The sequence below is a fragment of the Aquila chrysaetos genome, chromosome 13, assembly GCF_900496995.4.
Source record: "Aquila chrysaetos chrysaetos chromosome 13, bAquChr1.4, whole genome shotgun sequence".
In the NCBI taxonomy this organism is placed as follows: Eukaryota; Metazoa; Chordata; class Aves; order Accipitriformes; family Accipitridae; genus Aquila; species Aquila chrysaetos.
In genome coordinates, this window is record NC_044016.1 from 15,045,786 (window position 1) to 15,059,709 (window position 13,924).

At 39.6% G+C, this 13,924-nt stretch overlaps 1 long non-coding RNA gene across 1 annotated transcript; it reads left to right on the forward strand.

Annotated features, from left to right (window-relative positions):
- Window positions 1-1,266: 1,266 nt before the first annotated feature.
- Window positions 1,267-10,254, forward strand: LOC115349934. Its single transcript, XR_003926281.2, has 4 exons — window positions 1,267-1,687; window positions 1,801-2,004; window positions 5,997-6,098; window positions 10,194-10,254. It is a non-coding gene; the product is annotated as an uncharacterized LOC115349934 (long non-coding RNA).
- Window positions 10,255-13,924: the final 3,670 nt, after the last annotated feature.

Below are 13,924 nucleotides of genomic sequence, written 5' to 3' on the forward strand. Positions count from 1 at the left end.
GCAGTAGCCTCCTAGAAAAATAAGAGGGAGGAAACCTAAGGCTGGTAACTGTTTCATCTCTTAGTATCGGATAAATCCACCTTTGATTACATTTCAAAGCCCTAAAAAATGGAACAGTCAAGAGGTTTATAATAATGTTCTGGCTTGCCATGAATTAACATGAATTCTCGTAATGAAAAAGGTCACTAGCATAACCATTGAAACACACTGCTAAAATAAGAGCTAAGAAAGGTCCTCTAAAATTTATCCAGGTATGTGTAGACTTTAAACATTTTCAAAAATAGCTATAGCTGCTAACGCTATGAAATTAAGCTACTTCCAAACCTAGGACTAGGACAAATTTGGGCATCTCCATATGGCTCTGACAATGTTGCAATATCCAAACTATCATCATAGCTACAATATGAATTCTCAAACAGTGGAAAGACAAGAGAGAAGGACAAGGTTCCTACTGCAGGAAGGTTATTTTTCATGTCAGACCAACAGATGATTGGCTCAAAAGCTATCAAGGTCTCTTTGGCATCCAAAGTGGAGACACAAATACTTACAGTGGATTTGCTTACTGGTAACTATAGAGAAAACAGCAGGTGGTTAAGTTTCTGGTGCACACATTTCACACTGCCAAATTCACACGAAACAGCGAAAAATGTCAGTTTTGAGTAATGGTGTGAATGAGGAGAGTGCTGAACAGTAGGTATACCTTGGAAGTAGGAAAATAATACAAAAGGAGTGCCATGGTCTCCGTAATCTCCATAAACAATGAGGGCAAGATTTATTATGCTTAGTCTAGAGTATGTTGCTAAGGAGTTTGAGGCTGGGATGTGGGGGAAGACTGAAACAATAAAAAAACTTTCAAAAGGAGAATGATTTGTGATATCTGGGAGGGTTTTGTTTTACAGTGCTTGAACCATGCTTACGTAGCTCCAATACCACAAAGTCCTGGTACAGGTGCATTGCGCTGAGATGAGAGGATCTTCTGTTGTGGCTTTCACCGCACTTGTCCTAGCCTCCTATGTACGGTTTGCACTGACAGGGCTCCAGCTAGCCCCAAGACATCAAACCCCGACACAACCATCTTGTGTGCCCCTGTCATGTCACCCTTCCAAACAACACAGGCAAGCCCTTTTTCTCTTCGTCATGTTTGTAACTCCGAGCGCTTCCCTACAGCTAAGGAAAATTCAGAGCAGGTATATCTGTACAGAGACAAATGGTATCTGGTGTGTAACATGTAAAACCTGCCCCAAGTCAGCCTCTAAAACTGCCATGCTATGTTTTCAGGACTCTCTTATTTAAATGATCCAGAAACACTGCGAGTATGAGCAAAGAGGCAGTGTGACAATGCTGACTTGAGGCACACATGGCAAGGGCAGGCAGGGAGCCAGCCAGCTCTCTAAAGGCAGGGGAGACAGCCCCACTTGTGCCCGAAGCAGCTCTCCTTGCTATTCCTGTCACGGGCCGCTCCGCAGAGCCTCTGCCAGCCCACGGAGGAGGGCACAGGCACATGATAAGGATAAGCAGGAACTGGAACAAGATGGCACTGAATTAATTTCCCTTTGCATGACCTATGCACCAGATTTTCTGGCATCTCAAAAGGCACAAAAAGAAACCCAACGGAGTAAGCAGGGCCCTGTGTCAGCAAAACACTTCATTTCTCAACTGAAACGCTCAGGCTGGCAGAGCTGCAAAGGTAAGGATTACTCAGTGTTTCCAATGTGGTACCACGTGTTTAAGACATGACTACAAAGGGGCAGGGAGAGTGTTCATCTCATTTTCCTTTCTTCCTTCTTTAAAATAACTTAGAGTGCACAAAGAAGATGTGAAAGATGTCATTTCTGCTCTCAAAAAATCAATACAGGGAGAGGGAGTCCGTTGGTTTATTACCGGGCAATGCTTTTATTATGGAACACTTTGTGGATGACCGAACAGCAAATATGACGACATCGTCACAAACATCAAGAAAGTAGAAACTGAACAAGAAAAGGATTTATCTTCAGTTTGCCTAATGTAAGTAGTTCAATCAAGAAAAGAAAAAAAAATCTTGACAATTGTATTCAGTTAGCAATTGAGGAAGATCTGAAAATACATTTAAAAATGAAGGTCACCAAATCTGACCTTCTGTATTGTTCAGCCAATGAAGTTTCCTCCACTTACACTTTTGTCCATAGCGTTTGCTTGCTGTAACTTTTTTATTAAATATTTCAGCCAACTAAAGGAAATAGCAAAACCAGAATGGAGACGAGACTTTCTTTTTCAGGGAAACTGGAAACTAATTCAGCAAAGTGGGTCAAAGGAAAAGCTGAAAAATACAAATCCATCCTACAGTTTAACTTAAGCCAGAAAGTACTAGTCTACACGCACTTCTTGTAGCACTTAATAGATAGCTCAAATTTGGTTTAGAAATCAGTAGAAAGAAAGCAGAACAGCCACCCAATATGGACAAATAGGCCAGCATTTGGGACTCAGGAAAAGGCTATGCTAATAAAATAACAGAGTGGCAAACACATGTATTTGCCAAAGATCATGCAAGTCCCTTTCCACCCATTTTGAGAAATGCAGGAACCCATTAACTGTTTATCCACTAAAGGTGCAGGTTAAAGAGAGGCACCTGACAGAGAGTAAGGGCAGGAGGGTGCTGGAGATCAGGAGAAGCTCCAATGACAGACCATCTCCATCCTTTAGATGATGCTGATGGTGGCTTTAGTTGCATTACAAGGGAGCAACGCAATGGAAGAAGCCCTCCCTCACAGATGGATTAAGAGAGATTGTAAACAAGATGGAATTGTGCATTTGCATGTTCCTCAGAGAGGAGAAAGTAGCTAAACCAGGAGAAAAGAAGAATAAGAGAGTGGGACCAGAAGGGAGTAGGGGAAGAAGGTCAAGGGTGTGGAGCAGGGGTTGCCTAGTCCAGGAACATACCGCTGGGATAGGTTCCCACTGGCTACAAGCATCACCACCAACTTGCAGGGTGGCTGTTTTGAGCCAGGCTCTTCTGGGGAGCACTGCGAGAAGCAGTAGGTGCACTAGAGAGGTGGGGAGACCTCATCACAGGCTGTTTTGTCAAACTCTGGGACTCTCCATGGCCATGTCTTATGCCAGCTTTCTCCCTCACAGCAAATTTCAAGGAGAAAACATTTACAGTACCGAAAACCTTTGAAAGGAAACCGCAAGTATTCAGGAACATTGTTTGCAGCCATCAGACTTGTGCCCTATTTTATGCCTACAAATGCAAAGTAAATGAGAGGTGATTTGGCAATGGTGTGAAGAGGCTGTCCCTCTGAAACTCCAACCTTTCCCTCAGTTTCAGGCCATGCCACGCCTCCTATTTTACTTTCAAACAGCTAACTGGCAGAGAAATCCGTGATGTAATCTAGTAACTACACAAAATTAGCTTGAGCCAACTGTGAATTCATTTGTTCTTTCTAGTTGCAGTCTCTCCTTTGCTGAAACATAAAACTTGGTACGAGTCAGCATATTTCACCACATTCAAAATTATAACAACAAGGGCAAAGGCACAAAGAAAAATATCACTAATGCAAAAGATGAACAAAGATCCAGCCTAGAGACAACCATGGCAGCAGAGCAATTTAGTATACCTGAACTACTTCACTGCCATCTTTCATTTTCTAGTTTTAGTCCAGTCTTTTTACCCTCAAAAAAAGATTTTAAAAATTGTAGTGTTTTCCTATGCATGATTAAAAAAAAAAAAACACACACAAAAAAACCCAAAAAACAAAAACCAAACAACCCGCTAAACTAACCATTCTTCATGCTGTTTCATGGAATAAGACTTTTTCTGCAAGCTTTAAGTACCTCTATATGATTAATAGCAAAATAAACACCACTTGGCAAATAAATCTGCACTAATCTAATCTAACGGCATCTTACCACTCTCTGTGTTTCTCTATTGTTATACTCCTATGGAATGATTTTGCTAGCCCTCCCCTAAACCCATTGCTTCCTGTATTTCCTGCATCTCAAAGGCATGCAAATGAATCCTTAACAGCTTTTCCCCCTTCTTTGACACATACACTTTTTTTTTTTTTTTTTTTTTTAACAGGCTAGAAACAAATGCACATATATTTATTTACATTGTGATAGTCTCCAAAGGCTCCATCCAGCACTGTGGTTAGAGCAAACAAGGAATCAGCAAAGCAAGTCCAGAGTTCAAGCAGCAGCAATCAATGCGCTGAGCTCATACGCTGGCAAACTTTGGTGTGGGTACCCGCAAAACACAGAAGTGCTCACTGGACTCCAGCAGCACTGCGAGTTGTAATTGCTTCCTCCACTAAATTGTTTGGTATTTGAAGTATAGGAATGTATTTCCTCATAAGTAGGGTTTCTACCCTTTACATTGTCATAAAAACTGATTTCCATCACCTCTGTCAATGTATATGAGCAATGGCGATAACTAGGCACAACCCTTATTCCCAGTCAGTTAAATCTACATGGGTAGGTCAAGCGTTATTAGAACAAAGCCAAAAACCACACAGCCAAATGGAAGTATGGCTTCTTGACTTAGATAAGATAAAAAAAAGTCAAAGGCAGCATTTTCAAACACAAAGGCAAACAATAGGCCCCTAAATCTGTACTGGGACACACTTATTAAAGCCCCATCCCTCTTCAGGAATAAATTTCAGTTAAATAGGATCATTTTGGTTTAATAAGCTCTATTTTGGTTAAACCCCAGACAAGACACCTATGAAGCAATCTACAAAGTTTTAACAGCAGAGCACGGCACATAGTTATACCAGGACTCCCCACCACAGGAAACTACAGGGCTGTCACTGTTGGCCGAGATATCCTTGTGTCCCCTTGCGACGCAATTACTCCGACCAAGCATGGAAAAGGGTTCATTATTTGCCACTCTTCCCAGTGCTGCCTCTGGCAACACTTATTGCAATAACCAGCCTCCACCGCTTACCATGCTACACAACGCGTGTCTCTACGTCTGTCTTCATAACCATGGAGTCACTTTTTCTTGCTGGTTGCGTGATACACCTTCTGAAAATGCATCACTTCAGGACAGAATAAAAAGCAAACAGCAACACTGGCTCTAGTATAAACAAAAGGACTGCTCCTCCTAGTCTTCACATCATCACACCTGGCTGTAAAAGGTGATGGTCAAAACAGCAAGAGCTGTCAAGGGTTAGTTTTTCCATGGGGTTTACCTAGTGGGAATCTTTAAGAAAATAAATCCAGGCTTCAGGTGAGGATGCCAAACTGTGTCAGTGATGTTAGGCAGGGATCACTGAAGTGCTCTTTCCACACTTAAAAGAATGTAAGCTTGCATTTGTATTGGAGGGGGAAGAAAGTAGGAAACTTACAGCTGAAAATAGGTATTATTCCTGCATTTTGGGGCCAGGAGATGTCTACCAGGTGGATACAAAAGACCTCTCCCCTTTTATAATCAATCAAACCAGACATTTCAGGGAAGTGGGAACCTCCAGATGTTCTCCTGAACCACCTGCAAATATCCAAGCGTATTTAGGCTAAGCTTTAATTAGATGGCCAGCAGAGAGAATTATCCCGCTCTTGCAAGCAATTCACTGTGTGGCCTTAAATAAATCACTTGCATATGATCAGCGCTAGAGAAAAAGAAAGTTTTCTGCTCCTTTTCTTTTCATGTATAGATGCATTATATGAAAACAGGCAGAAATATTGGTTGTTAGCCATAAAAAAGAAAAAAAAAAAAAGAAGAAAAAAAGTTGATCCTTCTTTATTTATAGAGAATCTTCACTTAGTTTTGGAAAGAGATTTTGAAATGAGATCACTGTACCACAAAAGACAACTGCAAGTAAGTGAGAAAGGGGAATTTTCAGTTGGACCTGTTGACGGGTATTAGGGTATTATTCCAACATAACACAAGTATTTGAGAAAATATATTAATAAAAACTTTCATTAGAGAAAATCAAGGAATGTCATAGCTCAGAAAGAAGAGAATCAGTCATCTAAGAGCTTGACAGAAAATGTAATGTTCGTCTCCCTTGCCTTTGAAGGTCACCTTTATTCTTGGTGAAATTGTCCCTCTGTAGAAGGGGTGAGCAAAGAAAGATGCATCACATATACCTGCTGATCTTCTGTACAGAATTAAGTTTCTCGTGAGTTTCCTTAGTTTTTTCTCCCAATTATCAGCTATTGATACTTTCCTGCATGTCCAGAAACCAGTTAATTTATATCAGTGGAATGGGTACATGTCTATAACCTGATCTAACTATTAAAAGATGACTCTGCCTGTAGATTGCTTTTAGGAACTGCCGTTTGCACCAGGCAGCACCAAGGATGGATCAAAAAACCCTGGGTGAAGTGCAAGGTACAGCTGGATCACAAAATGAAATTGGATTTTCTGAGGCCCCTTTCCCGGCACCCCCAGCGCTGTGCTCCCCAGGTGCTGTGCTCATGCCCTATAGATAAGCATGAGCTGCAGTACAAAGCACAGTTGGCAGCTAATTTGGATTTAGCCATTTCACACTTGCAAGCGAGGGATTCAAAGCCAAATACCCGGGCCCCCTCCTACTTTCCAACACAGAAACAATTTAAAACAGATCTAACACCTATGTAGTACTGATTTGGTTATCTTCAAAATCCCCATTGTTCTGTTTAAAGAGCATATCCTCCTAGAATAGCCTCCTTTTGATAAACAACTCCTTCTGCATGTCAGCCAAACAACAGTTTTGGTCTTTATCACAAGTGGACCAGCAGCAGAAACAGTGTGTGGCAAAGCGGGGGAGGAGGGAGTTTTAGCTGAAAATAGAGTTCATTGTCAGCTGGACTTCAGACTCAGGTTTTTAAATAGGTCTTGGAATGTGGATATGAAGCAGTTAAAGGAAGAAACCTCTATTCACACGCTTAAAAGCATAGTAGAGCCTCAGGTAACAGGGTCGTTTGTGCATTGTACACAAGTGTTTCTTGTAAAAGAAGGTAAAAATATACAGGAAAAAAAATATTAATACCTCAGGAAACAAAACAAAACAAAACAAACCTTTCTTAAGTAGAAACACACAACACCAAAGAACCCGGTTTAAAACAAAAAGTTTCAAGAAACAGATGATGAAATTTAAATATTTTTTTAAACACATAAAAACAGATCAATAATTTTAAAAAGTTGTGTAGGCCAGAAATTTCTGTGCCTTTTACACAGTTTGTAGGAAACGAATAGAGTTGCTACAAATTACTGATTTTTTTTTTACATTCCAGGTATGTGCCTGGTGGAATGCAACCATTTCCAAAGTGTTTATTTTATGAAAAATATTAACTCTTTTCAGTAAAATATCGTTGGCATGAATTTATAATGACACTACACAGTTTGATGGTATATTTTACTTCAAATATCCCCTCAGCATGGCTGAAAATAGCTATACTTCTTCAATTCTTAGGATTAGTTGGTGAACGAGTGTGATATACACACTCTAAAATCTGCCACAAAAAAACTTTATTTTGTGTGTTCCATTAAGAGCAAGCTAGCCTAAGAACGCTGATCTTCAAAAAGCTGATATGACTGACTTTAGTAATCATCAGCACATGTGGGAAATAGTAAAATGGAAAAAATGTACACCCAAACACAAAAAGTGATGACCAAAGCAAAATACAGGCTAAATACCATTTATAGTCTAGCTTCTGGAAATCACACAACTCTCGCAATATCCATGCATTTTGCTAGCAACTGCATAAAATGTTCCTGTAGTTAGAGGAGATGCAGTATTCCTACTGTAGTCTTATGTTAAAAAATGTTCTTAGGTCCACAAGCTGCCAGAGAAACCACAACACTTTGTTATAAAATATTTGCTGAAAAGCCATAAGTGGCCTAAACAACATGAACTTCAACATCTCCAGCAGTGCTATCTCTTGTCAGGGCTAACTGACAACACACCCAGGCTGTGGGGTGTCCCCGGCTTGCACAAACAGGCTAGACCTCGGATAAGATGGTTGAATTTGGAAAAAACTGGTGGCTGGTGCTGCCTGGTTTCTAGGTTTCCCACAGATAGAGCATCTGGGCAACGTTAACTGTGGCATCCTTGTAAACACCGGCAGCAAAGTGAATGTGTCAGACTGCTTTCCTCTGTTTTGGTGGTAATCAGATGGCACAGCCAAATGTGCCTCTGGAAACAAGCTCTGGAAGTAGTTAAAGAAGCAGAAGCGTTTACAGTACAGTCTGCAATACCTAAGGAGACAAGGTGCTCTCCAAAAGTCACGAAAATCTATCAGAGTGTAAGTTTTTTTCTTATGTTCAACACCAAAAGCCACAGATACCTCAAACACAACTTCAGCCAGGAAATCAGATGCTTTTCAGCAGATTTCCAGTGTTAGGGGCTAGCGACACCGGGCAAAGTCTTGGTCCGCTAACATCATATGGCAAAGCTGCCCACTGGTCAAGGAGGGGACAGAAGCTCTCAAAAAATCTTACATATAAGGCAATAAACTTTTCAGGTCTTGCTGTTACTATTTAAATAGGCCAACCAGCCTATATGCACATACATATATGCAAATCATCAAATGAAATGGGAAAAGCTTGAATCTAATTGTTTGTGATAGGAAGGAACTAACGTTTTTCTTTTTACTAATGAGTTTTTCCTGCATCTTGGCGGCAAATGTAAAATATTGCCTCAATTGTATTTTCTAAAGAGATACAAGTTAATTCCATTCATTCAAGGCTCCATACTGAGAAATGAGGGGCAGAAAGGATTCACAATAGCTGAACTGATCTCCCTCCCATTTATGAACATCTAACTTCCTTGTAACAACTACAGTAATTGCTGCTGCAGAAGAACAACTGTTTTAAATCCATTTTGGCTAGCCTTTGCTGCAGTTTGGTGGTTGAATGGAGGAGGATGACTTCTTCATGTGACCAGTCTCCAGAAGTTCTACCTGGACTGCTGACGAGCACTCACCCACAATATGAGAGCCTAGTCTGTGCAGCATGTTGAAAATTTCATAAGTTATAAAAAAGATGCATCAAAGGAAAATAAGTAACTCTTATAAATGTTACAATTGTTTACGCTTGTAAAAACCTAGAAATCTGCTATTATAATGAGGACAGTTGGCATTTTATGTTCGTCTCTGATTCAACTGCAAGAAAAGAGATACAAACTATCTACTCTTGCAGAGACTTTTTGTTTTCAGGAGTTTGGGGTTGGGGATGGGTTTTTTGTTTGGTTTTTTTTGAAACTGAAATAACATACATTCAAATAAAGCATATGGTTGTTCTCCGTGTAAAGAGAAATGCTTTCCATCTTTTAAAGTCAGCTACAACTGAAAGGAACTTAGAGACAAAAAAAAGGAGAAAAGCAATAGATTTCTTTTTAAGGAAAAATAATGGATATACCTAGTAAAGGAAAGACTTAAATGTAAGAACTTTGAGCAATATTTCTGGAAAAAAAAAAAAAAACACTCCATGCATTCATGCTATCATGCTGCAGACAGAAAAACGTGCATGTAGCAATTATGTGCAGATATGTCACTGAGGAAAACTAATACTGTGTTATGGAATTAAACAGAGAGATGAAAGTTAGCTGAAAACTAAAGGTGGGGAGGAAGAGAGTCCAATTTTGGATGTAGGGCTCTGACAGCATGCTTTAAATATTCAGAATACAAGCACAAGATCATCAAGATTGCTGTGAAGAAAATCTAGGTTCATTTCAATGACACAGAATGATTCCCTTAAGGAAATCAGATCATACCACAGAAATGTGGAGGCCCATCAGATAGCAGAGGGGGTTACAGCAAAAATAGAGTCCCCTGTTCTCAATGTTCCTTGGTGTAGCTTCTACAAAATAAACATTTTTCTCCCACTTTCCCTTACTTTTCTTTCGAACAAATTTGCAAATGCTTATGAAAAGAAAACAGAGACGAGATTGCATCTGGTTTGCCTATGGCGCCATTTGTTGCTATAGGGACATTACTTGGAAAAGGTGATGAGTGGTAAGTTGGTGAATGATATTAATAGAGAAACAATAGACAAATTGCTCTCAGTGTTGTGGTTAACCCTTTAGTGGTCACATTTTGGGTTTTCCCTCTTCTTCAGGAGGCCCAAGCAGAGGATAATGATTACATCTCCCTGCACATGCTGCTAATTGTACTCCCCTCCAAAACGTTAGCATTTTTCTCCTTTTCCCTTCCACGAGCACTGTATATGTAAAAACATTTTTGGAAGTGGGGGGAAAGCAACTGACTGAAATGTTTTTTTTTTCCTTATTCAGGTCCTTAAGCAGAACTGAACAACTTTTCATACTTTAATAAAAAGGATGATTTGTACCTTCAGCACAAGTCAAACACTGTCTAATGTTGTATTTTTTTCCTGAAGGTGTAGGTGGAGAATGCATAGATTTAAAGGAAAAACTCCAACCCTGATGCCTACCGAGCAGAGAGCTGAAGCATGCAAACCACTAAGCACTTATTGTAAAGATATAACTTTGTTGAATGCAAAGAGCATCCCTTCAAGAGCCTTTAATAAGGGGAAAAAAAGGCCACATAAAAATTATTTGCAGTTTCCCAATAAGCACATCAGTTTACTTAATTAAATATTGCTTTCAAAGTTGCAGTCACAATAGCTCTTGTCCCTTGCCAGTTGCAGTAAGAAAGATACATTGAACAAGGATGTCAGCTGAATACTAGCATTGATGTTAATGCCAACTGTCCAAAGCCTTGCCAAGTCGCTGACGTTTAGAGCAAGGACTCCCTCATTTTCAGCTCTTTTTAAGGCTTTGTCAAAGTACTGAAATTCTAGAAGCCCATTTTTGTGCATTTTGCAGAGAAATACAAGACCTTATATTTTCAAACAGGACAAGATCCATCTAACCTACCATGCTGAGTTTTTTTTAATGGAAAGTGTTTGTGTCACAAATTATTTTTATTTGCATTGCTGACTACCAGATTTTGGTCCCACATTTTGTTTCATTAGATTTAAGCTCACTTTGCAAGTGCGCTCATATTTTAATTCAGATTAAAAAAAAAAAAAAAAACTTCCCTCCCCAAAAATGCCAGTCATTTTCTGAAATGAACCTCCCACATTCAGATCACTATAGCTTGGCACCTACATTTTTTTCTTGGTTTCTCATTTCTGCACAGGACATGGAAACTCAGATGCATTCCATTAAGTAGGTTTCTGTAGTTTTGCCTGCATCCTCAATTAACTCCAGCCTGCTAATTCTTAGTAGAAGAAATAGTTGTGTTCTCCTTCATCGAAAAGCTGTTTCTAAGTAAGGGAAGAATCCAAGAACAAAACCAGTTTTGAGCAACAGTATCATTCTGCAGCTCCCCGAGCAACAGAACTGAAAGGTAAGAACACACAAAGAGCAGTGAGAGCAGTGAAGACAAACCTTTTTTTTTTTCCCCACCGCTTTCTTCTTTTTCACTTTCATTGACAGAGGCATAAAAAGCAGCAATAAGATTTGTCCAGTGACACTGGAGGCAATGCATGATATACACACCTATGGAACCTCAAGGCTTAGTATCGCCTTTGATTCCTCTGAAACAGAAATTGCATCCCTGACATTTCTTGTGGGTGCCTCAGACCAGACTATTGGTGGGGCTGTCTTGGTCCTTGTGGACTTTTAAGGTGAGATGCATAAATAGTTGGTCACTCATACTGCTTAATCACTTTGTTGTCAACTTCATTCCAGAGGCAACTGCCTTTTAACTTTGACATACTGAACACATGCAGCTAAGACTCATATCTTCTCAAAATTAAGTGAATGGAATTTTGACATTCTCCAAATCCACTCTTGCACTGTCATTCCATCCAAAGTCAAATGTATAGGGAGCATACACAAAGTAGAAAACCTTGCCCTTCTGAATTTATATTCAAGGAGTCCTCCCTTCTTTCTTTCTTTTAAGACACTTTTAGTTAATCCTACTTTAATACCTAATATCAGACAAATGAACTTATCTGCTTGGGCATAAACCAATTTTTTTATATTATAAGGTCTAATCCATATTTGGAAATTTGTATTTTAGGACACATCACTTGTAACTTATTGAATAAAGGTTTTCTTTAAAGAGTAGTGACCTCCTAAAAAGCACAATATGTCAAGATTCATTTATAGTCAATTATATTTTAGTGTAACACAAACACAGACCACACCCAATAATAACCCAGCATTATTAGAAGGAAGTTAAAAAAAGCCGCAAATCTAGTCCTGAATTCCTATGACACACACATAGGTCTTTAAAACAGTATTTCCACTCATCTGAAGCAGCAGCTTATCCTCATAGCCTTGTTATCTGCCTTGGAGTTAGTCTTTTAAGCAAAGTTAGAGACTTAGATTCCAAATGTTTAACCTAAATGCCATCTCAGGATTGGAACAAATGTCACTGTGGTATGCAGCCATGGGAGGAGAAAAAAGTAAAAATCTGAACTGTCACTCTTCAGAGCTACTGTCATCAGAAGGAGCAGAGGGCACTGAACACCTCATAAGCCTGAGTTCTGCATTTTAATTTAATTACAGCTGTAATTTTACTAGGAAAACAAAAAACAATGACTGAATGTCTTCATGATTCCCTAGCGCATAAGTTGCACGTTGCATGTTCCCTCCATTGCTCTGTCCAGGCCTCCAAAGCCTTGGAGAGACTGTTGCACCATTTCTTGAGGCATGTGTCCCAAAGTTTCAATGGCAAACCAAATAAGAGGCAGAGAATAAAAGGGACTATAACAGCAGAGGGTGATTCTCCCTATTGTGTAATATCACAGCTTGAAATTGTAATGCACTTAGTCATACAGAAAAAAGCAAACTTATAAATCATATTACATGTAAAAATGCTTCATATTCTTAAAGAACTCCTTATATCCCAGTGAATTCATGAGCCAGTTTTAAGTGACTCCCAGCATGAAATTTTGCCCACAGAACCAGAGGCTGGATGAACAAAGGTGGGAATGAAGGACCAAGTGTTAAGTCTTTGAACTTACAGGTTTGAGTTGGGTGCTTTCAGCATTATGATCATCACCTGGTACGTACATTGGGGTCTCTTTACTGCTGTATTTTTGCCACTTTCCTGCAATGCTGGCTAACATCTGACCGATACATTATTTTACAAGGAGAAACAGAAATCATTTTCATCCCTAAAGCCCAGCTAACATACCCAGTGCTCAAATCACTCTTTTGCATCTACAGTTCCTTCTGGTTTTTCTGCCAACAACTAAGAGACTACAAAACCATCTCAATGTTTTTCTTTTATAAGCAGAAGTCTGCCCATAAGTCATCAAATCTGCTTTTTTCCCCCAAGATCTGCATGCAGCCCAACCGATCCTAACATCTGGCACTGCACCATTTAATCAATCCTGGAAAACTGCCCTTTATTGCACACTGAAATAGAGAAAGATTAACAGCGTTTATTCGATATAGTGCAATTGGTCACTATTGCTTATTTAAAGAGTCTTTCATGTGCTCCAAACACTGTTCACATGCAATGCAACTGCACTGTGTAACATGCTGGAAGGCAGCAGCTAACTGCACAGTTGTGGAGAAAGAAGAATTTAGTGACTCAGGACAAAAACACAGCTCACCCAGAAAATGCTATGTGCTCTTGAATGCCTACACAGAGCAGACCGACCATTTCTACTTTGTTGTTTCCAAGGGTATGTCAGATGACTTCATGCCACAGCAGAAGCCAGAATTTTGGGTTTTTTCCAAAGGGTAAAAGGACCGAATCAACCGTTGCTACAGGTCCTGCAGTCTCAAGGAGTCTGTAATTTTTCAAATCTAAAACTGAGAGGCTTTCAAGTAGCAGCAGTGTCTTCACAGACACACTTTAAAAAAAAAAAAAAAAAAAAAAAAAAGGCAGCTCTTTCAATATAAGCTGCTCTTGAGAGCTCTACATTGTGCTACGCTTTTTCATTCATCCTTCTTGTTTTTATCAAGCAAGGATGACTAATGTGCTATTGTGATGCTCTTTTCTCTGAAATGTGGCCAACTGAGGCTGCTTCCACCTAGTT